Below are 21,348 nucleotides of genomic sequence, written 5' to 3' on the forward strand. Positions count from 1 at the left end.
TTTTAAGAAAATTAAAACACATCTTTAAAATATCTTGTTCTCTAGGGGAAATCCACAGAATAACTTTAAGTTACACATAAAGAATAGCTAAATTCAGGAATATCAGTTAGGAAGCTTGGCCACAAGCCAAGTAAAGGAATATAAGAACTAAATTTAACAAAATGGTAGTAGGACTCTAGTTATCGCTTGTTTTCTGATAGTCCTTCAGCAGGTGTGAGGTGATATCTCATTGTAGTTTTGATTTGATAATGGAAAAGGAGAAAACTTAAAAAGAAGCCACTTAAAAAAAAAAAAAGAAACAAAAGATTTGCAACCCAGTGTTGGGAGGTAGGGAAAGAGCAGTATCAAGGATCACTCTACGATGTTAAGGTGTGATTACGTAGAGAATGATTACACCATAAAGAAAAACTAAAAACTAAAGTCAGAGTAAGATAGTCATTTGGAGACAAGGGCCATAGAAATGATGTTTGCTTTGGTTATGCTGGTCATTTTTTAATATTTACCTAAAGGTAGTGAGCAAGAAGTGTGTGAATATATGATTCTGGAGATTTGAGATAGGCCCCTGGGATTATGAACAAAAAAGAACTATTTACCTAGTGGCAACCCCCAATAATAAAGAGGTAGGAGGTAAGCATAGACTCTTGGAGAATGGCTATTATTGGCAACTAAGAAGGGATAATGATTGTTAGAGCACATTAAAACATCTCAACCAAAATAGCTTGTAAACTTAGTAAGTTGAGTATCATATACTCTGGTTCTCATTTTCTCTGTAGAAACAGTCTGTAGGATAACCAGAGAGTTAAAAATCTGATGCAGAAGCCAGGGTAGGTAGGTTTCAAAAAAGGGATGATTACTATGGTCAACTATTAAAGAGATGTCAATGAACATGAAGACTGGGAAAAGACTTATAGGTTGGTTGTCAAGTATTTGTAGTGAAGGTTACTCTGCAAGAAGTTAAATCATGATGGGGTTATGGAAAAAATACTACAATTGCTCTTTCAAAAGCTTTGGTGGCAAGAGGACAAGACAAAGTGATACCTTATGAAACTGTCAGTGTGAGAAAAGTTTTGCAGAAGGAAAAATTTAAGCTCATGAGTAGGCAGAGCAAATGTAAGAAAAAAAGGGGAAAAACACAGAAAATGGTGATTATTTAATGCAGCAAGTTTTTCAGAAAGGAAGAAAAGGTGAGTGTTCAAAGTCCAGATAGATGGTTTAGCACTAAACAATTGAGAAATTATGGCTGTTATCTTCTCTTCTTTGGTACAAGAATGAAGAATAAGAAGCCAGATGTTGACGTGGGGTCTTTATATAGAGGACAGTCTGCACAGGTCATTTGAGATGGCATTGATAAACATAACTAAGTGGGAGATGAGGAAAGGAACACATTAAAATACAAACAGAGCATTGAAATCTCTTTTCAGGGTGATGCAGTAGTGAATCAGGAAGCAAATGTCATTTCTGAGCAATAATGAGAAGCAGGATTGGGAAGTAGGGCTCTGTAATGAAATTAACACCATTTACCTACTTTCTCCAGCAATGCTCAATTGTCTTAAACCAGTGAAAGAAGATTTTAGGGACTACTCAGAGTTAGGTTTGGTGGAATACAGACAGCAAAAGTCAAACAGGTGAGGTCTTTTCCAGTATTATTGAGAAGACCACCAAGGAGGCTTTATATGGTCTCACAAGCTAAGTTAAGAAAATAGAAGTCAGAGAGATGAATGAACCAAAAATATAAGGAGAGTTCAAGGGATTAGATCTCACAATGAGAACACACTTCAAGTCAGTTGTTAATGAAGGTATAGAATGCATGGAAAGTAAGATAGTTCTGTCAGAAAGGAAAACTTCAAAGTTTAGAATCCATAATATTGATTGAGGACACATAATGAGCAAATGTGTGAGCTCTTATTGATCCAGAATGTTTGAGGAATGAGATATCTAAGTAAATGTGCTGACTTAGAAATAGTATTATATATGTATGTATAGTATTGATTTAACATATTCCTACAAATAATTAAGTACATGGGATTTTGGCAGCTGAACTATTATTTTATTCCCAACAGTCATGGAAATATCTGAAATGGTAGGCATCTCGAGTCCCAAGTCAATACTAGTGATATATTTAAGTAACATGAAATAGTGTATATCTGTTTCTATGCCTGTATTTTCTTGTCTGTATATATATTTGTAAACCTGCCTGTATCTGTATCCATAAAATCTTCTGGTTTCATTGTGTAGACCTAGGAGTGCCGAATATATTCTCACACTTTGCACTCTTCCCTAACAGGTATGCTAGACTTTCCTATGAGGTTGAAAGAAGGAGGGATGAATTGTTTCTATATTCATTTAATTGTATGTACCATATAAATCAATGCAAACCAAAATGTACAGCATTACTTGGGAGGAAGATAGAAAAGCTTTTCTTCCCATGGAGAGGGCTGAACTGGATATGTGTGAAAAGTTAGCTAAATGCAAAGCTAAGGATCCCTTTCTTTCCTGGTCTTCCAACTATTCTCTGGTGTTTTGTACATAATATTTTTGATATACAAAGAGATATATAGCATGGGGCTGTCAATTTTCTCAAAGTAAATAGTACATGGAATTCAAACTTCACTGACTAAAAATACTCTGTCTTAAGTGATTCAGAAAAGCCTTCATGAGGAAGTTTACTGTTGAAGATAGATTGCTTCTCAGAGGAATTAAAGTTAGTCTGTCTAGTCCACGCTAATTAATCTATATGGTGCCGTTCGATTCGGCACTTAACACTAGGTATACAAGAGGCACACTTGTTAGCTGTGTTGAACAAGAAAAGAGGTGGTATTAATGACCCATCCTCCATTTCAATGGTTTCAGATACTCATATTATTTTCCCACATTGGATGGGACACCAAAAGCTGCAATATTAATTGTTCCTATTGGACCACAGCTTGGGTGAATTGCCTATCCTCCCCTCAAAAGGAAAGTCTTGTTTGAAGGTAAGGTAGCAGTCAGGCTTGGTTTGTAGGCGTCAACATGGTTCTGGGAGGCTACTGCAGGAGGAAGAAAGCCACGAGGGTCAGGGACACGCACTTGCCTCTCACGGACCAGCTCAGGGAGAAGCTGCAGGGCTGGGGTGGCTCTGCCTTCCTCCTCACGTGACTTCCAAGATTTCTCCCATCACCATGCCGACTATTAGGCAGCATGAAATCTAGGAGACAGATTCATAATCTAAAAACAGGTGACTTGTATTATTATATTATTTATAAACAATCAACGAATCTGTATACAGTTTACTAAAAGTATATCATCAGCCAACAGGACGTGAGCAGCCGAGTGTGTGCCTGTAGCAGTTTCTAGATTCGAAGAGTGCAACAGGAGAGCACCGGCAGAGAATCCCAGAGTCGTGTACTCTTTCTATACCGGTGGCAATCACACGCGTTTTCTCACGTTTTCCTCCGCTCGGGAAGATCCTGGGGGCTACGAGGTCAGGTGTAATTGTTGCTGTTGCAGCGGATCCCTTAGATCAGAAGGTTTTCATGGCAGATGTTCAATCTCCCAACAAGCACTGAGAAACCACTGTGTCAGGTGTGATTCCTGGTATACTGAGGATGGCAAGTTAAAAACAAACAAACAAGTTGTTTGCTTCCCAGGGGCTTCCAGAGTATCACAAAAAATAAAAATAAAAGAAACAGCAACCATCACTCCGATACTGTTGTAACGATGATACCAGTAGAATACCAAGTGAGGAACGGCGGGTGGAAATGGTTTCGACACTCGACTGTGAACGAGTACCCAGGCTATCTGAGTTTCATCCCCGTCCCCATTTATGAGCAATTGAGTAATTGAGATTCTGAGGAACAATGTTATGGAAACTCAGAAAAATGAAAGAAGCCTGGGATGTGTTAGAACTGTTAGCATAAGGAGGGTTCAATTTTGTCTTTACCGAATGGGTTAATGGTTGGATAGGTTCAGGGAGGACAAGAACCACCGTACAAAAAGTGATTATACTTGTAAAGATATTTGGCCAGAAACAGAGTATGTTGGGATGGAAGTGAGTTGACCAGTCAGACAGAAACAGAGTATGTGGACTGTGAAAAGTAGGAAATAAACCCTCACTCGTGGAGTGGCACAAAATTGTGAGCGATCTTCAATGCCAGGTAGGAGAACTTGGTCTTCATGCAGAAGGCAATAGGGTTTAGGAGTTTCCTGAGCAGAAGATTGACATAGCAACAGTGGTGTTTCAGGCAGATTCTCACAGGGAAAGGGTGAATTTGAGAAGGAATGAATAGGGGCAGGCTAATTAGTTAAAGAGCTGTTACAGTATTTCAAGCATGAAGTGAGGAAACGCTAGACTTCAGTCTTCGTAGCCAGAATTGAGAAGAAAAAGAAAACCAGAGAGACTTTTAGTAGAAAAATGACTGAAGACAGCGACAGACTGCCTCAATGGAATTCTAAAACAGACAGCATCAAAAATTAATTTTCTCTTTGTACTCATTATACTTTTCATCTCACTGTCCTTCCCATTAATTCTTTATGAACTGCCATTTAAACAACAAGAATAATTTAAGAAGAAATGGTGACCATTATTTTCTGAAAAGTAAAATGAAATGAAAGATGTTAAATGTATATTGCATATAGCAAGTGCTCAATAAATGTTAATTAAAAATCTAATTTTGAAATGATCAAATATAGAGAGTAAATTCCTCTTTCAGAGATTAGCTTTTGGATCTAAAGTTGTCACACTTGAGGTATATGAAGGATGACGTCAAGAACAAAATAAATGGAGATTTTAAGTGCTTTAAGCAGTGAAATGTCACCGGAGGCTGCCTCAGAAATGTAAGAAAAGAAATTGACACAATCAACTTAAAAGATGACATATTGAAATATAAATGAGAAGTTTCCCATCTAATTTTTATAACAGAGGCAAAATACTGAATCATCAAAAGTATCTAAACATAGATTGGTAGTATTAGAGTTTATTTAGGATGGTCCAAAAATAAATCACTATGTGTATATTGACAAGAAAATAGAAATGAAATTTCATCTTTGTCCACTTTTTGTATTTGATAGTAGCTGAGTTATTATAATGAACAAAACATGGGTAAAAATAATGACACTATTAAGTCATTTCATGGAATTAAAATTTTGAATGACAACTTAATTATGAGTATAAATCTTTTAGTATTTTTCAACCCAGATTATTCTTACAGATTATACAAGCATATTTGTTAGAAAATGGCTTCAATTAATATCATGAGGAGTGAAATTATAAAATCGTTGCTTAAATGTTAAATATACCATTTTGCTTACTGAGGACAGTGTAGAACTCCATAAAATTTGGTGTTTAAAAATTTATAAAGATATGTGCAGATAATTAAAAAGCAACCAGAAAAGCCAGACCAATTAATAGTATAAAAATGTATTGATTTTATAAATAAGGAAATTGGCACTTCTTTTACAAAACTTAATTAGCCCAAAATTTATTTATATGACATTCTAACCAAAGAGTTGAAATAGTTTTGGTATGTATGAAATTTCTTTGAAATGAATCTCTAGTGAGCTAGTTGATTTGGAAAATTTTAATTATATTATTCATATAGCTCCTGAAATAAACTAAGGAAAAATATTAACAAAGTATATCCCTAGGAACTCATTAATTTCCTTCATTTATATGCTCAATCAAGTGAGATTTTGTTAAGTCACCCAGGTATTTGTTGGTGAATGCATTTATAAGTCACTCTCTTGAGATTTATACTTGGAATTAATCTGATTTTATTCGTATCTCTTTTACAACACTTACAAAGACATTCTGCTATGGCTTACTCTTCCCTAGAATGTATGAGAAACTGATTCAGTATTTGTTGAATAATTACATTAAATTTTAAATTGACTTTTTTCCTTTCCTGTCATGTTGAATAGAAATTGGTGAGAAAATTAATTTGAATCTCTTCATACTTTTCCAGTCCCTTCACCGATATTGAATGACATGCCTTAATTAGATACATAATTTAGACTTTATTTATACATATGAAAAGTATTTTAAAAGCCAAAATTGATTGGAGCCATCATTAAATTTGTCTTTGTTTTACTAAATGCAAAATATTATTAAGTTGAAAATAAAACTATTTTATCTGGAACAATAGTAATAAAATAGCATTCTTACAATTGTTAATATCATATATTTCCTAATATTAAATAAGAAATTTCATCTAATCTATTTTTTCTGTCATTTTTGTATGATTATTTAACCTAATGAACATATCCTTGTTAATTTCTTAATTTGTTTTTTTGTTTGTGTCCAAATTATTTGTTTATATTATAAAATATTTTTCTTAAATAAAAATGCATCTACAAATCCATTCAAAGTTGAAATTAGATTCATCCATCAGTGGTTATTAACACTATTCCCTTATTTTAAGATAAGCTAAATGATGTTTGGATATTCTTTTTCTCAATGCTTAAATTTTTTTTTCAATTTGAGTTTACATTCAATATTATTTTGTATTGGTTTCAGGTGTACAGCACAGTGGTTAGACAATCATATACTTTACCCCCCGCCCCAATGGATGTTCTATCTTTATCAGAAATCAACAGTTGGATAATGTTAGAACTAGCACTTAATTTTTTTCTAGGCCTCATTATTTTTCTTCCACTAAAAACTTGAACACGAAAATATGGTCCTGAATATATACATAGATGTATTGTGTATTAAGAGAAAATTGAACATTTAATTTCTGTCCTAAAAATAAAGATTTGTTCAATAAACTATAAACACACAAAATGCAATAAAATAATAAAACAGTTGCCCTGAATATGTTCCCTGTAGTTGGATCTATCTAAGATGACGTAAAGTGCTTCAGTCATGTATTATTTCCCACACTGTCTTTCTAAAAATTAATTAATTATTAATTTGTTTTTAATTTTTGTTATTGTTGAACGTATTACCAACATTGTCCTTTAAATCATAAACATTAATTTTTCCTGTAGTTTCATTGTCTTCCATGTCCAGTATAAAAAAGTAATACCTAACTTGGTTTTTAAGATACACTCTTTTCTCATTTTGGTTTCTTTATCTCTATTCTCGAATGCCAATTAAAGGAACCTGGTCAAGAACAAAAGATGAATCTGCTGCTGATGCAGTAACCTTTCAAGAGCCCTAGATGTAAATTCCAGAGACATATCATTTTGAGTATATGCCAGCCAATGAAGTGTTAAGCTTTTAAAATTTTTTTCAATTAATTGGAAATAGAATTCTACCAGATACATTTCACTATCCAGTTCAGTCAAATTTCTTAAAATTTTTTATAGAACTAAATAATTTATGATCATTTTCACCTTTAATCTTTATTATAATTATGCCAGAATTGCCTTATTATATGTCAGACATGAAAAACAAATGCTCAGAGGGGTTGAATCATGTATCCAAGGTGGCAAAATTAGTGTCTTAGTTGAAATTTAAACCCAAGTTTTCTGATTAAAATCACGTTATAGTTGCAATACTCTGTGAACTCACCCGTTCAGGTAAGAATTTGTAACTTTTCTAAATATTTTTCTCAAGGAGAAACATTTCACTTTCTAGATGAGTAAGAGGTTACATCTTAATAACCTTCAAAATGTATCAGTACTCTTTCAGAATAAGCCTGCAATTGTCAGACTCCTGTTGGTTAATTTCTTTTGCTGGTGAGACTTTATCCCATTTTCATTGCCTTCCTGCTGGCAAAAGTCTGCTCATGTCAAATCATATATATTATAGCACTTTTGATTTTAAAAATAATTTATTTATTTTTTTTATGATAGCAGTATGTTGCCATAATAAAATTGTAACTTGCAGAATAGGAACTAGATTTAAGAACAATACAAAAAGACTCCTTTTCTATAAATAGAGTGGTCAAACAGTGAAGTAGGCTTTCTCTTAAATAAGAATGTATCACCTACTGTAGCTGGTATCGTATGGCCACGTGTCAGAATGGCAGAGAAGAAAAGCATCCACTTGGGGGGCGGGGAGTTATATTAGTTTGTCTCAAAATTTTCTAATCAAAAGAATAATCTTGGGAGTTTATTTAAAGGTTTTTTTTTTCCCCCTTGATCCTGGATATCTGTATATTAATTAGATGCCTCGGTAATTTTGATAATCTGGCATTTTCGGGAACACTGACTTAGATGGTCACACAGGAAACGTTCAGTTCAGAGCACGTGGTTACTGAAGGGTAGGAACGTGTCAAGCGAGGGGTGTGCGTGGTGTCTAAGCTATGGAGCCTCGCTTGAGGTTGAAAGCGATTCGTGAAGTGTTAGAATGTATGTGAAAACAAGAAAGAAGGAAAGATAAAAGGAAAGATTAAGGAAGAAGGGAAAGGGAAAGGAAGAGAGGAAGAAAAAGCTGGATGCCAATGAAAGAGACGTATTTAATACATGTGGAGTTTATGTACTAAATGTCAGAGATATCTATCCAGGGCAGAGTAAGAAAGAAATTAAATATGATTAAAATCCACAAGAATTTTTTTTTGGGGGGGGGCACGCGCCCCTAGCGGGAACCAAACCCGGGACTCTCTGGTCCGCAGGCCAAAGCTCCAACTGCTGAGCAAAACTGGCCAGGGACCATGTAGTAAAACACAGATCAGATTTGTGCACGGTTTTTGTTTTTTTATTCTTGTTCTCCACTATCAGAAAGTGTTTTAGTAATTGAAATAGGAAAAGAACATGGAACATTTGATTTTGACAAATTTCCTACAAAACTCAAGAGATAATGGGAGGTGAGCTGGGGAAACAAATACCAAATACCCAAATCTTACAATGTCCTGGCTGGATCTAAGTCTGGTGTCTTTTTCCCTTTCTTCTTATTTTTAATTAAAAGGTATGCTGATATACGTATGCACTCCTATTTGATCATAATGTTTTTGATAAAGTCATAATTTTAACAATGTAAATTATCAAAGAGTAGTTTTTATTTTTAGTGATGTTAGACAGACTTAAAGGATAATCATTAGTCTCTTTTACTCTGGATTTATGGTATTTTTGAGGTGTATTCTGATTCTTCTGGAAAGGAAGATAGTCATGTTGACCTAAGATAACATCTAGAATCTTTTCAGATCTAGGTAGAGATGCTAGAAGATTCACAATGAACAACCTGTTTTGTTATTCGCCAGCTTCATCCCAGAGTAGAACAGACTTGCCAGGGGTTTTTGGTGAAATCTGAGCTGTGCCCACATTTCTAAGTCACTGTGTTGTATTTCAAACCATATATATCTCTGCAGGAAATTCCAAAAGCAACCTTTTGCATGACTTCTTTTATTCTTTTATGTATTAAAAATAATTATTGAGCAGCTATTACATGATTTTTTTTTTTTAGTGTTTTAATGTGCTCAAGATAATAGAAATAAATGATTATGACATGATTACTCTCAATCCTCCCACCCCAAGTTTTGCCCTCTGCAAATAGCTCTAAACCTGCGAGATATATTTATAGTGGAGCTGGGCACCTACAAATGTCATTGCCCATATCAGCTGGCCCATGATGCAGGGTGGGTGGTCGGGCAGCAAATCAAAGGGAAGGCTCTGTGGTCAGCCTCACTTTTATTCTGTCCACAGCAAACAGTGGCTCCCAAGCATTAGAACCTCCAACGTGCCCACGCCCTGGGCTCCCAGAGTACATGTCCCCTAGGCACAGTTGCTGATCAGGATGTGCCCAGGCTAGCAACTGCCTCTGCCCTGGGGACAGCGCTGGATCACTGGCCTGGATCTGTTCAATTCCATCTCTCTGATGAGTCATCCCTAGTGGACTTTCTTTCATTGAATAATCACATAGAGATAAATTTTTAAAATTATTTTTATTGATATTTTAGAGAGAGAGGAAGGGAGTGAGAGAGATCAAAACATTGATGTGAGAGCTGCATTGATCCGTGGCATGCCCCCCACCAGGGACTAAGCCCACAACCCAGGCACATGCACTAATGGGGAATGGAACCCCGACCTTTCAGTCCCTGGGACTAGGCTCAATGCACTGAGCCACACCAGCTGGGCAGAGATGAATTTTATTCTGTTATACATAATAAAGGAAGGCACTTGGAAAATGTATAAAAAATTTAATTTCCTTTCAGTCTTTTCCTGCCATCCCCCTTGTACCCAAACCTTTTCTGTTTTCACTTTGCCCTTTAAAATGCTAATTAGACCACTTCTTTGTTTTTATAGAGCACTTTGCAGTTTATGAAGCTAATCCATATGTTCTTTCATTGAGTGGGATACCAACACTTTGCTGTGTGTTGGTTTAAGGCTTCATCTTCACTAGAGAGAGGGTACAGACACAACAAGTCAAAATGGTCATCGTTTTATGACCGTAACAATTGCTACAGCTTAAAGCATTTACTCTTGACCAGGTATAGTCATAGGTAGGTTGTGTGTTGCTTCATTTAATCTATAACCCTGAGGAATACGTATCATCATTCTCCTTTACAGATGGGGAAAATGAGGCAAAAAGTAAACTATAAAATTAAGAGTATAACCCAAGCACTAATGCCAGAGGCTAGGTGCTGATATCTTTCTCGTCTGGGGTCATGTTACCGACCTTGCTAAGTTTTCAGGTACCCAGTCTGTGAGTGAGGGCAATGATATTGTACAGAGAAATGACTTCTGAGCACACTATGTGAGTGACTGCTTAATTCCAAGACTAATCCTGTGCATGACATTTAGATCTATAACAGATTAAGTGAATAAGGCTGATTTATTGAGAAGGCTCCACTGTAATCCACCTAAAACCACAAGAGACAGAAAAATAATGTCTTAAAGTCACTTCAAGGTATATTATCCAACTAATAAAAACATGTTGTCATTAAGATCATTTCTCTTTACAAAGATTAGAAAATGCTAAAGGGGCATACCATCGACATTTGACAGATGAAAATATAACATTGTAATGTTTCCCTCCTATAAAATGAGGTAGATATTAGCAATGTTCGCTTGTTAGGAAAGAGTTTTCTCATTATTATCCTCATAGCATCTTCTAAACAATTAGATCCTGAATAATATTTGAAAGAGGAGCTAGCTTCTCAGACACAGGAAGTTACAAAGTAGCTAATTGCATTCCAGGTCAGTGGGTTTTTCTCTACATGTTTATCGTACATAATAATGATCCTCTTGGGGAAATGTGTTACAATATTCCACTGATTTATTGTCTTTCTAGATACTGTTAGAACAAGGACTCTGGTATTTTCTAGGAAATTATGGTACATCAGGGTACATAGAGTATATTCTACTTGCCAGAGAGAAGGTCAGAAGACAAAGAAAAGAGACTATAAATATAACAACTTCAAATCAAGATTAAATCCCTATGTAGTGCCTTGGGTTGCATCATAATGAATCAATACTAAGCAATTGCAATTAGTCATGAGAAAGACAAACCTTAGAATGCGGAACAGATGGGGAAATAGAAAAGAAATGAAGTTACCTTCTATGATAAAGCAAACAAAACCACGTGACCATTTTCTTCTCATTGACTTTCCTCCTCATTAAGATGTGTTCATCTACTTTCTTTTACTTGGAAGATTCTGGCTAGAACCTTGAAACTAGAATTGTCTTCAATGAAGTATTTTGATCACTATTCTTCTTATACAGAGGTGAATTCCAAATCAGCTTGGGGGGAAAATTGTTCATGTTTTAATTAACTATCTCTAAATACAAATAGCCCATAGACCTCTTTAGCCCATTCCACTATTAGACATCCCAAGTTCTTCAGCAAATATTCACTCTGATGACACCATGGAGTATAGAAGGGAAAAACACTGGTTTTCTAAGAAAGAAAGAGAATATTAAAGCAGAGTTTTGGAGGCTGGAATGAGAACAATGTGTGGGAAAAAACAAGGACCTTATCGATCAGTCAACTTACTAAAGTTATGCTTAAAAGAGAAAAGTATATACACTATATATATATATACACACACACACACATATGTGTATATATGTATGTGTGTGTGTGTGTATGTGTAATAGTGTTAAAACTTTTAACTCCTTAAGCATAAAGACTCTATGCCTCTTGTATAATGGATTCCTAGTTTAAAAAAGAAAAGGCTGAACAGATAAATGGTCACACACACACACACAATTTAAAATGCCAAATAGGTCTACTATTTTGAGGCCCCAGACAGGAAAAAAACTGGAATTTTGGAATTTTATGTTAAAACAATAGGAAACATTTGAAAGTTTATCTTTAAGTTCAACTGAAATATCTCTATTTTATAGCAATTTAGACATAATAATCTTTCATCTATTCAGCCTATATTAACTGGGCATCCACACTCCACACGGCAGACATTCCTTACACTTAAGGAGCTCAGACAGGGCCTAATCAAATGTACTTATAACCTACTTAATAAAAGCAATACTAAAATATGCATAGGTAGAAAACAAGAGCCGTGTTGAATTTTCTCTCTGCTGTGGATGGAAAGGGGTGGATTGTGATGAATATTATTTAGCTAGAAGAAAGAGCGACAGGAAATCCACACAGCGGGCACAACACAGAGTTAGAGAGGCAAACATCAGTGTCCTTGAAACTACCAAGAGTTGAGTATTGTTTGCATCAAGCAGATAGAAAGCGGGGGGGGGGGGGGATATAGCTATAGAAGTAAACACAAAACACAACGCAGATCATGGAAACCCTTATACACCAGTTGAGTTTAACTGCTTCTTGTAGTCTGTGCAGAGTCATTGAAAGGTTTAAAGAGGGGAGAACCGTGGCAATCCGAGTAGTCTAACTTCCAAAGCTGTTAAAGACAGAGTAGAGGAACACAACTGGAAATGGAATATTTAGAGGGAATAAGTATGATCTTGATGAAGGTCGTGAGCTCCAGGCTCACTGGTCTTGCTATTCTTCCAGCCACCAAACACACCCTCACTCGGCTGGCTTCGCTCTCTGACACACTCTTCTCCCATGGTGTCTTAACTCTTATACATTCTTTAAGTCTTTGCTAAATGTTACTTTAGCAATGAGTCTTCCCTGACCAGCCCACTTAAAATATTAATCCTTCCTACATTTGTGATCCTTATTATCCTATGCTACTTATGTTCGTCTTTGCACATGTCAACTTTTGATAATTAATGCATTATATTTATTGTTTATTTTCTGTCTCCTGCAATGAGAATGAGAACTACAGAAGAGCAGGGTGTTTTTAAGTTTTTTTTAATGTTTTGTTGTTCAAAGTAAACTCCACTGCAGGAGTGCCTTGCACGCGGTAGGCGCTTATTAAACGTTTCCTGAATGAATGAAGAAGACGAAGATGAAAGGCCAGACTTAAGAAATATTGGGACCTGATGAATTATTAATATGGAGGCTAAGAACCCCTCCGTTTTCTAGCACAGGTGACGGGGTGGGTTGTAATTTCACGGGAGGAGAAGAGAATGCAGAAGGAAGAAGGGGTTTAGAAAGAAGACAGTGGGTTCTGGTTTGAGATGCCTGTGGGTGTGCTGGTGAGATGTCTTCCTGGAAGCTCAGGGGCGGCCTGGGCTAGTGAGGAGCAGTCAGGAGTCATCTCCACGTCGGTGATTGCTAAGACAGTAGAACGATGACATCGCCCTCAGAGAGCAGGGCACAGGAAAGCAATGGACCAATAACAGACCACGATAAATATCATAACTAATAAAATATGCTATCATAAATAGTAAATGGTAAATAATCATCTTTCTATATTATGATTTGGGGGGATAAATAGAGGTGGTGGGGTGATATGGGGCAATCCCAAGTGGGGAGGCAATTGTTCAATGATCACAGTCGTCACATAACTTCCCAAAGCTTAAATTAGTGGCTCACCAATTACCCTGATAGAGCTGAAGGGCCAGCCCCACCCCGCCCACCTTCGCTGCACTGAGAGCGAGCTGTATAGTTTTGCCTGTTTTTCCAAAGCAACCCTGCAAACCCTAAGAGTCTTTATATTTGCCAGGAAGAATGAAATCAAAATTCCTATATTGCATTTCTCATCAAATTATTTTGATTCTCGGGTTAATTGGTATTCAATTGGTGGATATCCCTAAAATGCCTGGCACTTGGGGGCCACATAGCAGCCTTCTGGAACATTCCATGCACAACTCCATTGTCTTTAAATCTGGTTGGATTAATTTTATGTCAGGAGAGGTTATTTATGGTTTAAGATAAAAGGGAAAGCATATATTTAATTTTATAAAAGATTTAAAAATAATTCATACTTTACACCTAATATTATTTTTATGATTGATATATTCTCAAATATTTTTATGTAGTGTGAATATTTCCTGAAAATCAAGAAACATTATAAAATAAATTTTTTATTCTTGTTTCTTCTCCACTTTCAAAACATTCTACTAGATGTGGTTTTGAGAGGATGAGTTATTGGATTTCCAAAATAAAAGATATATGTGAAATATTAGATTCGTGTTATTTCCAAAATAATAACAGTGGCTACTCTGGACTGGAAGAGTACCATTGAAATGATTAGATTCTGGCAGAGTGGCAAGAACAGGTGTATTTTAATGAAATTATTTTTCAATTTAATCTGACCGTTGTGTAGGTTCTTTCCTCAATTTTTTCATGAAGTTGAAGAAATTCTGAAGAAAAAGGTAGGTTTGATACTCAATATTTTCTTTTAAAAAATGGAGACAGCCTTTTCATTCCTTGGCTTGCATCAGGCCGTGTCTCTCCAAAGGTCCCCTCGGGTGGCCTAGAGTTGCACTTGTAGTTGGAATAGTGAGCAGAAGGGCTACCTCACAGGACCAGGAAGGTTCCAGTAACAGAGCACCCCTTCTGAGGTGCTTTGATGCAAGAGGAACTTGGAGCTTGCTCTGGGTGGAGTTCTCTGGGCAGCAAATTAAAGATGACCTTTGAGAGATGGATTCGCAGCTGCATAAGCCGTCACTTGGAATGCCTTGGAAGCGCTGAGGTGCGGCTGTATGATAGGTGGCTCTCATCTGTCAGCTAAAGGAGGAGACACTTCAGCAGCAGTCTCAACAGCTCTGCTGGTGACTGGGCCAGCTCAGTCGTCGTATTTATCAGCTGGAGTGCATCCAAAACAAAGAGCTAGCTAATCAAGTCTCCAAGTGCCTGGAGAGACTGAGCAGTTTGACCCTCAAACCTGAAGATTGGACTGTCCTCCTCTTTGAAGCAGAAACAACTGCTCTGCACCAGGCCATCACCACGTTGAGGCCCCTCAAGACCATGCAAATTCCTGACCACTTGATGGCTCCTCATGCTAGTTCATCAAATATTGGGCCCTTCATGGAGAAAAGAGTCTATATCCCATTGCCGGAGCAGAAGTCAGCAACCAGCACCACAGATGTCTCTCTCAGTGAATGGCTTCTTGGAAGCAAACCTACCAATGGTCAGCAGGCTCCTTACACACCCGGCATCAATTTCCAGCACTGACTTATCCAAAAGCACACCTTAGAGCATAGTCAGACTTCTGCCAGAGCCTGCAATTTCTTTAATAATACCTGGGGCAACCTAAAGGGCTTGGAAAATTGGCTCCACAAGAGTCAGCAACAAGAAGTTCCTGAAAACCCATGTTACCAAAAGGGTAGCAGCTACTCTACCACCAGTTCTTACTCCCTTGATACTGAAAAGGTTGGAGATCTAAAGCTTCTTGATGAAGATGAGATGAATCTTCCTGATTGGCTGGTGATTCCCCAGAATCCCCAAAGCTGGAGAAGCCTGGGAAGGCTCTGTGAAGCCAGAAAAGAGTTTAAGCCCTTGTTCCTGGTGTTCCAGGAGTCCTGTGGCGGACCGATCGGCTTGTCAAGCCTGGTTCCTATACCAGTTGTCAGGACAAACAACCCAAAGGTGTGGATTGGGAACCTGGGCAATCTGAAGTGCCTGAATGACCATACGGAGGCCCAGAAACCCCTGTCCACTCTCAGCATGATTACTGCAGATTGACTTGTCCAGAGCCATCAGGACTCATATGAAGTAGAGGAGGTCTACAAAGCTAATGAGCCATATACAAGCTTAGCAGAGAGTGTGTGTGTGTGTGTGTGTGTGTGTGGAAGTTGTGAGAGGGAAGCTGCGTATGTGGCTGCTGGAGACAGAAGGAAGGGTATGCCTGAGTATGTGGCTCTGTCCTTCCACAAAAGAGGCAACAGAACACACAAAGATGCCAACGGCAATGGCTCCTTCTAGAACTGCTGATCCCTTCAAACTGATCAGCAACAGTCACTCATCAGAGTGACTCGTCAGAGCGGCTCATCACACCCTCATGCAAAGAAGGACACCCCAAGGAAGTGCCTGGCACCGAGCACAGAGGTAGTGAACAAGCTTATGGGCCCCGTGGCTACTTCCTGGTGGCCCTTTAACACAGATGACTGGGTCTGTCCAGGAAAGAAGACAGAACACCGCAGCCAGTTATCCTCAGATGATAAGTGGTACTTCAGAGGAAGGTCAAGGAAGTAGAACTTAATTCACCCCCGGAGGAGGAACCTAACTGCCCCGGCCTGTTATGGGCTCCCGGTAGTTTGTGATCTCTTTGCCTGTGCGCAGCTTAAAGAAGATGAAGAAACATGGTTGTGTCGAACTCCTCCACCGGGGGGAGGGGATGGAGCACTAGCCTCAAGCGTCTTTTCTGCAAGTCAACACACTTCCGTTAACAGAGTGACAGCAACTCGCCAGGTCACTGTGCTCCTGGGTGTGACCAGTCAGCTCAGTTCCTTCCCTGCCTCATTTGGAACTAGTGAAGAGAAAGAAGTCATGAAGCTATGAGTTACTGTGCAAAGTTGCTGTGGTGATTCAGTCCCTTCTTGCAAAGCATTGACATGATTGACCCCTGCACTAGAAACCCAGCGTCTTGGTGGGTATTTCTTTCATAAGCCTCCACGGCTCCTCAGCTTGGATTGTTACTAGTACTTTAAAACATTGTAGGTTTAAAAATAAAATAGTTCTGCCTTGGCCCATTTGGTTCAGTGGTTAGAGCATTAGCCCATGGACCAAAGAGTCTCGGGTTCGATTTCAATCAAGGGCATGTACCTTGGTTGCGGTTTGATCCCCAGCCCTGGTTGGAGTCATGCAGGAGGTAGCAGCCCATGCTCTAATCTCTGAGCCAAATGCGCCAGGGCAGAAGTATTTTTTTTTTCTTTTCCGAATGTTATTAAAGAATGTAGTGAACTCTTTTAGAAGTGCTCTGAGTTGTTTCAAGACTATGTCCTGGGTAGTCCTAACCTCTACGAAAATATTCTGAAGAAATGCAGGCAAACGAGCCGCAGAACCAACTAATCAAAGAGCAAAAGGCCAGACGTGTTGGAAACGCAGCACTTGAACGACTCGTTATCTTGAGGGCTGGTTATTGGTGCATCTTGCAAATGGAAATTGAGCTTGACGCCTGGTGCTTTAACTAGGGAGAGATCCAATGTCTCCTTCCTGCAGGCACAGAGGTCCTTTGCCTCTACATGTGTAATGCAGTGACATTTCAGTGAACGGGCCGTTTGAACACTCGTGCCTTGGGGTGCTTATTGAAGCTTTATGAAAACCGATGTTTTCTTAATATACTTAAAGTTGTGCCATGCTTTAAAGAGTTTCTCTGTAGGAGAGAAATGGGATTTGTAGTGTCTTTAAATGATCCAACAGAGCTGCTTTCTGGACCTTTAAACTATTGAGCCACTCGACTTGCCTTGGTATAGGGCACTGGAAACACCTTTCAGGTTGGTGGCATTGCAGTCTAACAAGTCAGCTGGGGGGAATCTCACAGTTCGGCGTGTCACTTGCCATGAAGCTTCACTGGGATTCTTGCACCGCAGCTGGAAAAAAACCCTCCATTATTTTTAGCTCCGCCCCTTCCCAACTCCAGACACCAGTTAGAACTTTAATTAAAGTGGCGAATAAAACACTGAAGGAGCCTTTCCACGATCTCAGGAAACTGTGTGATTGTTGAGGTTTAACACACTGTGTGTTTCTAAATGCACATTAATCACTATGCTAACGAGTATGTAAAACAGTCTTTTGCATTGATGCATTTTATACCACAGCCATAAAAATAAATAAACAAAAATCTAGACACACAGAGAACATTTAAACCTAGACCTATTTGTGTATTAAAGGGTCTAAATCAGAGCTACTTTTAGATCTAATAAACTATAATATCTTTGAAAACCTATTGTTAAGAGTAGACAGCACAGGATGATTAATACTAAAGGGTCATGTTATAACATGTCATCCTGAGAAATTTTAGTATCTTCAGACTGGGAGACGGGGTTTCAGACTCCTTGGGTACCAAACAGAAGAAAAGTTAAAGTGTTGGGGACGCATGGATGTGAATGGCCCATGGAGCTGTAAAAGGTTGAAAAGCCACTTGGCCAAAAGGGACATTCTGTTCTATCTACACACGAGTTGTTAGCCCACTGACGATCACACCTGGAAGAGGGTGCTCTGAAAGACTGAAGAGGACAAAATGCAAGGGAAAGGGAGAGGGAGGGTAGATTGGACTTGGTCGCCCAGATCAACTACTCACCATGATTTAATGTCCGTTCTAAAAGTCGAAACTAAGCATTTGCTTGGTATTAGAGTTTCATCGGGCATTGATGGAACCACCAGGGCCTCGAAGACAGCTGGGATGCTGGGAAATTCTCTCTACCCGCTTCTCAAGCGCGTTACCTTATTCACACTTCAGCAAATGTGCTCTCATCTCTCAGAATAAAGGAAGGGAGCCCTTTCGTCATACACATTGAGGCTCACATGAGACTTTCCATTGTATCCATTCTTACTGGTAACAAATGCCCCTGCTCACAAATGAAATGATGAAACTGCTGCAAGTTGTAGGTATAAAGATTACAGCCAGATACTGCTTCAGTTGTGGTTAAATAAGCAATATGCCACTAGTGAGGAATGAATAGGCTAAAAGAGGACAAATACAGTTTCCAGCAAGCCTCTCCCTGGTGTGTGTTTTCTGAGACCCTGTTACTGGAAAACGGGAGCTGTGTAACTTTAGTAATCAGAAGTCAACAGAGACAGTGGTGCGAAGGTGGTTTATCGGAGTCCCAAGCTCTGCTTGGATGGAGACGACAGAAAGTGAACTGGTTATTGTTTTCTTGCTGAGTCAGTGAGAGGAAAAAGGCAAACCCATGTTACAGAAAAGGCTGACCAAGAATCTCATACAAGTGTCTCTCAAATTCCCCACCAGGCTGTTGTGTTTCTTAAGTTGAGGACATGTTGAAATACCAGAGAGAGGTTCGGATTCTGCTGAGACATGACAGTGGTTGAAGTCTGGCTTACTGGGGTTGCACAAATTCTTGTGCTTAAGAACTTTCAACTTATGAATGTTTACAGATAACCGCCGCTCGCCAGAGCATGAGCTCGTCCCGTCCGCTCTCCCCAGCACACTGATATTACTCAGCACCATTTTGCGATCTTGGGCAGTGGCTTTGACCACAGCCTGCAGGAAGAGAGACGTTTTACATCCTGACACATAATAACAGGCACATATCATTGAGGTGAGAGTTACAAGACAATACCGCATGGGAGGTGCGTCGATATTTTTTTTCTTTGCCATTCTATTTAATTTTATTGTTGATTGCAGTTTCCTGTTTGCTCCCAGTATTACAGGTTGTGTGCCATCTGCAGTGTTTAACACGTTGGTCTAAGACAGCGATTTTCAACCTTTTGCATCTCATAGCACACACACACTAATCACTGAAATTCTGCGACACACCGAAACAGGTATAATGGTGATTCATTCACACTGGACGGCTACTGCTGTGTTGGCTGTTGTCATTTTTTATCCGACAGTCGAAGGGAAAAGAGTTCAATTCCCCTGACTAAGTAGTCAGGTAGTGCCTGTTTTAAAAGTTCTTGCACACCAACAGAAAATTCCTGGTCGAAGGGGTTCTTCCTTTTTAATTGAAGCAGGTCTGTTTATAAACATATTTCTTACACACAAATAATAAAATGCAAATATTTTTAGAGACACAAAGTAAAATAAGAAAAATAGAAAGCAAGGATAATTTCCTGATGAAACTTATTTATAGGTGAAGATGTACCTTTCATCACTCATACCATCCATCGATCACTCGTGTGTGGCCCATCGGACTCACGAGATAGGAGGAAGTAGCAGCCTCCTGATGGTTATTGATAGCAAGTGTCCGTTCAGGTGGAGAACGTCTGTTATACTGTATTATTTTTATCTTTCTTTACCTCTTGCTGGTCTATTAACATAAAAAAATTAAAATTTCAAACACAGTGATCTTTATCCTATTTTAGGAGGCAAGTTATATTTGCAAATAAATAAATTCATTTCTAAGTACATGAACATAACCAGAGTTTATTTACAAATAAAAACTCTGAACTCTACAGGTTTTTATTCTCTTAAGCCATTTTTTTGTGGAATGCCTGCATCTTAGACGTAGGAAGCGTTTCCAGAGAATTTTTATTCATGTCAATTTTTCTTATATGTGAAATATATTTTTATGTGAGAAACATGGAAAGAAGATACCAAAATAGTTATTTTCATAATCCAGAAAATATATTCAGTCAAGAATGTCAACTGAAGAAAAAAATTGTGATTTGGGTTAAGTGTTTTATAAGGTTTTTGTTCCTTTTCACTGGACATAAACAGTCTTAATGATCCGGTCAAGTTGCTTGAATGTGATTTATGCTGAAATAACAGTTCAGGTCAAAATAAAGCTTAATCCAAATTCCATAGAGTGGGGAAATCCCCTAAGTGTAACCAGATTTACAATTTACTCTCAAGTACAAAATAGCCATTATGGTTTAGGAGGCAGAGAAATTATAGGCTAATGAAGATACCAACCTGAGGCAGTTTACTAACATATTCAAGAGTGTTTATAATTTCTTTTATAAACTGATTAAGAATGAATCAAGATAAACTGCTCTGAATTATGACTTAACATAATAAAAGTGAGCTAGCAGCATTCAGAGAAAGGGAAGAAATCAATTATTAAAAGAAAAAACTAATTCTGGATAAATCAAGGCAGAGAGTTATCAGGAGAACAAGGACAGGGGATACAAGATTAGGGTAGAAGAGAGGAAAGGACAAAATAGAAAATGCCTGACTTCAGTACATGACCAGAACGTAAGCCTTGAGATGAAATTATTCTATAGATCTGTTCTAGTTCAATTACACAATTAAAGAAAGTTAATTCTAGAGGATTTGCATGTTATTATTGGGACCAATTCACAATTTCTCTCCAAAGGTGTTTTATTAGCTGAGGAAAATCTCATTTTTAGATATGATGATTTCAGTAGGTTTTTGAAGTCACTGGTGGTCTCTCTGTTCTTTGCACTTAAAAGGATGTTCAACTCAAAAAGGAGAAGAATGGGAAAGAATCTGCGATTAACACTGACAACGTTGCTTGGATCATGTTTCTCAAACTTTTGACCTAAGGTTGAAAACAAATGCTTGACCTACATTGAATCACATGAAA

The 21,348-nt window shown here is 38.1% G+C and overlaps 1 pseudogene; it reads left to right on the forward strand.

Moving 5' to 3' along the window:
- Positions 1 to 16,678, forward strand: part of LOC118623015 — a 120,366-nt pseudogene extending 103,688 nt beyond the window's left edge.
- Positions 16,679 to 21,348: the final 4,670 nt, after the last annotated feature.

This window comes from Molossus molossus, unplaced genomic scaffold, assembly GCF_014108415.1.
Source record: "Molossus molossus isolate mMolMol1 unplaced genomic scaffold, mMolMol1.p scaffold_m16_p_9, whole genome shotgun sequence".
NCBI lineage: Eukaryota > Metazoa > Chordata > Mammalia > Chiroptera > Molossidae > Molossus > Molossus molossus.